Raw genomic sequence first — 3651 nt, 5'->3', positions numbered from 1 at the left:
TGAGCAAAGAGTGTTGGCGAGCTTTGGCTTGGCCTCTTGAATGCAAGCGAGCTTGACTTGTGCTGGCAAGTCAAGCAAACAAGCGAGCTTTGGCTTGGCCTCTTGAATGCAGGCGAGCTTTTCTTGCTTTGAGCACGTAGGCGAACTCAAATAGGCAAGGTTTGAGCTCTCTTGTGTAAAGGTAATTTTTATTGCCTACAAAACCCCCTTCAAAGTTTTTAGACCTAAATTAGGTTGCATGTGGTCTGGATCACTTTGAATGAAGAGGATCACTGTTCATTGGTTTAGACGAATTTGAGCCCCTTGGTTGAGTTGAGCTCTTTAGGCAGGCTCGATGAAGTGTAGGCGAGCTCAAGTTTTTAGGCAAGCTCAAGCCATTGGCAGGCAAGCTTTAAACATCACCAGGCGAGCTTCGTGCTTGCAGGCGAGTTAGATGGATGTAGGCGGGGTCCAAGTCAGTGGCGGATGAGGTGTCTGCGGGCGGTTTCTTACGCTCGCCAGCTAAGGGGGCGCATTGTCTTCACGTGCTCGATCTGAGTTGTTTATTTGGTGGCGCTCTTGATCTCAACCATCAATTCGATGAGAGATCGTGGTAGTTCTGTTGAACTGCTTCATCTTGGCTATTCGTTTTGAAATTCTGAACGTCCCGCCATGCTCGTGGTTGTTCGATTCGAACTGCTGAATCGAATCGTTGCAGATGATCTGAGCCGCTCGTTTTGACTGAGCTGACAAATCTTAGCTGAGATTCGCCTATATGAAGCACTCGTCTCCCTCGTCGGGAGGTTACTGTTATTAGCCTTTATGTTTTGATGATGATTTACAACCACCATTATTAGTACCAATTACTTATTGAGTGATATTATAGATTACAAGAATATCAAGTTTATTAGTACCTATAAGTTGGAGGATTGGATGGAACAACAAGCTACAAGATGATATCTAAGGAGGTAGAGGCAAAGTGATGAAGCAAAGTTTTCAAAGAGCACAAAATACAAGATAAGCTTCATCAATATAGAAGCAAATATTAAGACTCAGCTATGTACTTATATGTGAGTGATATTTGCATTTTTACTTCTCTCTAGTGCTTAATGTAGGCAAGTAGTTTGATAGATTATATTTGAAGTTCTCGGGATAACACACTCACACATTTTCAAAACTCGTATTTTAACATTTTTACTAAACGTTGAGTTTTCACAAATACGAGGTCATTTTTGCAAAATTCCTTTTCAAACAAGTTTGTTATTATATTTAAAAACTTTTCCCAAAGTTTTACATTTTAAAGAATTTATTTACTAATTTTAAATGCCTTGGAAACTCGTTTTCAAAAATCTGAAAAGGCTAAAAATCTGTTATTAGTCGACTGATGCAAAGGTTCAGTCAAATGATGAAACTAGCCAGAATCATCAAAAGTTTCTGTTTCAACGATTGACGTTCTATCAGTCAACTGATGACCCCTTTAGTTGACTGATTAGATCTTCAGTCGACCGACGAGCTGCAAATCGCCTACAACGATAAGCTCATCAGTCGACTGATGAACCTCGTCAGTCGACTGATAAGCTTCCAACGGCTAGTTTTGTACAGTTTCCAAAATTCTTGATTTTTGAACATTTTTGTCTGTTTCTTTGGGGTTTGGCTTTTCTCTTGAATGCTTATAAATACCCACCAACCCTGTTCACTTTAGTAAAAAAAGCAAGCATTTAAAATCTCTTGAGTTTGTTGGTTATTGTTCAAAAGAGCTTCAACTTTCATTTGCTTTCTCACTTACAAACTCCACTGTAAAACCCAAAAAAATTCATGTTAATATAATTAATATGAGATTAATTATGATTTATGAATATTTATTTTGATAAATATAGTTAAATGGTCTATGAGTATGATACCATGTATTTTGAGTATGAACGAGTTCACATATGAGAAAGAAAAGAGTCGAAACATGCACAACGGTCAAAAACATGAAAAACTGGAAAATTCCAGTCTGGTCGACCGCCACGGTCGATCGCCGTTGGTCGACCGCGAAACCTGCTAAGACTTGTTTCCTGTTTTGAGTTGGTTTCATTTTTCTAAAGCCCATATCCGTTTCCTGGTATATATATATATATATCATATTTTCACGATATTTTCAGTTTTCTAAGGACCCTAACAGCCACCAAAACCTCTTTAAACCCTATTTTGATTCTTGAAGAAGTTTGGAGGCTTTCAAGTGGATTTTTCGCGGGATTTTTGGCGTTTGGCTTGTAGATCTTCTTTGGCTTGGTTTCTTAAGCGTTTTTCTATAAACCCCAAGCGAGTTCATCTCTGCTAATCCCCCTCCTACTTTTTAAAACGTTTTTAAAGAGTTTTTAACATGTTTATTAGAGCCAAATTGACTAGTTTATGTATAAAAGTCAATTATTTATATTATATGTATAAAGACTAGGTCTTTCCATATTAAAAAGTTTGAGAACGATTTTTACAGAAGTAATTAAGATCTGAAAATGATTTAAAAGTAGTTTAAATCTGATGAAAGATGATTTGTGCTTTATTTCAAGTTCATGTGCAAGAATTAGGGTTTTTGATATGAATTTTATGCAAATAACTATGCTATATATGTTAGATTTGTTCCCAGAAGTTTTTATCTGCTGCAGACATGTTTTCATGCAAGTTTCATGTTGTTTTAATCATGTTTAAATCACCTAAACACGACATGAACACGACAAACAAAACTAGCCTGAGAACCTGTAATTTTAGCCCACGGTCGACCGCGCCCTAGCGGCGGTCGACCGCGTGCAGGACCGAGCCTAGAATCAATCGCGGTCGACCGCCGCATAATCGCGGTCGACCGCCAATCTGTAAGTAGCCCTGTGCATGTTTGTTTCGATTGTTTGAGTTGTCGAGCGAGCCTCTCAACCTTGTACTATCATGATAAAATGTTTATAAGTTGTTTAACACCTGAGATGTCAGTAAACACCAAATATGGACACGCATACCGAGATACGTGCACGAATGGTTAGAATATGTTATGTTAATGTATTTTTGTCCTAGTTCAAGTTGATGAACATGAAGAGCATAGCATATTGCATTGCATTCCGAAATAGGGAGATAAAACCTATTTCCGCAGGGCGATTGAGTGAGAATATCACAAAAGTATATCGTCATTTCATTGTATTCCGGGATAGGAAGATAAAACCTATTTCCGTAGGGCAATTGAGTGAGAATATCACGAAAGTATCGTCATTTCATTGTATTCTGGGATAGGAAGATAAAACCTATTGTCACAGAGCGATTGAGTAAGAATATCATAAAAGTATCATCATTTCATTATATTCCGGGATAGGGAGATAAAACCTATTGCCGCAGAGCGATTGAGTAAGAATATTACAAAAGTATCGCTATTGCATATGGAGATGCACACTGTTCGCGTGGAAAACTGTTTTCTTTTTCATTGATATGATTGTCATCTTGGATTACAAAGATCCGGTCTTTTATAGATCCGGTTACAACTAAATCAAAGAAAAAAAAAATAAAAATTACAACTTTCCTCTTGTGAACAAATCGCAAGCTCCTGTTTTGCGGTTGCTTGCTTGTGGGTTCTTTACCTGCGCCGGGGTTTATCCGTGGACCACCGTGAGATCTAGATCCGATCAGATCTGAGCAGTACGACGGGTATTATTC

This window comes from Asparagus officinalis, unplaced genomic scaffold, assembly GCF_001876935.1.
Source record: "Asparagus officinalis unplaced genomic scaffold, Aspof.V1 AsparagusV1_Un361, whole genome shotgun sequence".
In the NCBI taxonomy this organism is placed as follows: domain Eukaryota; kingdom Viridiplantae; phylum Streptophyta; class Magnoliopsida; order Asparagales; family Asparagaceae; genus Asparagus; species Asparagus officinalis.
This window is presented reverse-complemented; position numbering follows the sequence as displayed.